This window comes from Chrysochloris asiatica, unplaced genomic scaffold (assembly GCF_000296735.1).
Source record: "Chrysochloris asiatica unplaced genomic scaffold, ChrAsi1.0 scaffold00087, whole genome shotgun sequence".
NCBI classification, from domain to species: domain Eukaryota; kingdom Metazoa; phylum Chordata; class Mammalia; order Afrosoricida; family Chrysochloridae; genus Chrysochloris; species Chrysochloris asiatica.
In genome coordinates, this window is record NW_006408605.1 from 9,327,780 (window position 1) to 9,329,406 (window position 1,627).

At 51.8% G+C, this 1,627-nt stretch overlaps 1 pseudogene; it reads right to left on the reverse strand.

Annotated features, from left to right (window-relative positions):
• Positions 1 to 372: 372 nt before the first annotated feature.
• LOC102830232 lies at positions 373 to 1,274 on the reverse strand (annotated as a pseudogene).
• Positions 1,275 to 1,627: the final 353 nt, after the last annotated feature.

Below are 1,627 nucleotides of genomic sequence, written 5' to 3' on the forward strand. Positions count from 1 at the left end.
AAAATTCTATTATGCGATCTTTGGCATCATTTCTATCAACAAGGTCATATTTTCCAACTATTGATTCTTCTTTGTTTCCAACATTTGCACTCCAATCACTAGTAACTATCACAATATCTTGAGTGTACATTTGATCAATTTCAGACTAAGGCAGTTCATAAAAATCTTCAATTTCTTCATCTTTGGCATTTGTGGTTAGTACATAAAATTTTTTTCTTTCTTTCTTTCCAAAAACACTTTAATTCCAGCCTACAGCACCAGGTGCAATGTCTGGGACCAGACTCTGGGTATAATGCTGTGTGGCGACCACTCACTCACACAGGGCTCAGAGAAAGCCCCCAAGGGGGGGGACTTACCTTCAGGGGGGTTGAGTCAAGAGGGGAAGGGCGACTCAAAAAACAGGGACAGGGGAGGGTGGACGTGGGGGGAAGGGCACTTCTTCTTGGCGAAGGAGATCTTCATGGCATTGTTCTGGGTGATCCTGAAGCCCTGTAGAGCGTCGCGGGCCGCCCCTGCCTGCACCTCGTTGTCAAACTCCACAAAGGCGATGTCGTGCTGCCCTGGGACCAGTCTCACCTCCTTGAAGCCAGGGAACTGGTTAAAAAGCATGGACAACATGAGTTCGTTGGTCTCCTCAGGCAGGTTGGTGAGGAACAGGATATGATTTGGTGGGTTTTCTGAAAGAGGTTGAGCAGGTGGCATCTGTCCTGGCATCAGCTGCTGCGGGGGCATGGCTCCTGGTGGGAGATGGCCAGGCGCGAGGCCTGGCGGTGGGATCATGCCGGGGGGAGGCATGTAGGGAGGCTGACCTGCCATGTGGTGCATGATGCGGGGCGCCTGTGTCATTGGCGGCATGCCCGGGACAGGGCCCTGGACGGCTCCTACCACAGTGGCGGCTGCCCCACCTTGCACGGCCTTCTTGGCAGCTGGAGTCTCCTGGCTCTTGGGCTTCCTCTTCTCCCGCTTGCGGTCCCGCTCCACAAAGGTGCCCTTCATCTTGGCGATGATGTCGGAGTCAGTCTTTGCATACTGGGCTTGTCGTAGAAGGGGAAACCCTGCATGGAGTGCAAAGCGTTGGTGGTGCTGCTGACCTCCTCGAAGATGACAAAAGCCTGGCCCCTCATCTTCAGGCTCCGTGACACCAGGATGTCGAGGATCTGGCCAAACTAGGAGAAGATGGTGTAGAGTGACTTCTTCAGCTCATCCTTCTTGATCTTCTCATTGAGATTGTTGATATAAATGGTGTGGTTGGGGCGGGTCTCGGGAACTGCCATGGAGCGAGGAGTCGAGGTTAAGGCGAGAGGTAGAACTCGGTCTTTCTCCTCCGCGTGCTAAGACAAATCGCCAGAGTGGTTAGCACATAAATTTGATGCATAAACTTGAATAATGATCATAGGGTTTCTGAGGAGCAGCTGGTGAGTCTGAACCAACTTGTGGTTCACAGTCCAGGAAGTCCCAGACATCACATTGCTGTTGTGAAGTGCCGTTGAGTCGTTTCCAACCCATAGCAACCCTGCATAGGGTTTCCAAGGAGCAGCTGGTGAGCTTGAACCATCAGCCTTGCAGTTCAAATGCAATCTGGCACATTAACACACAGTGCCACACCAGGACTCCATTGACATTACAT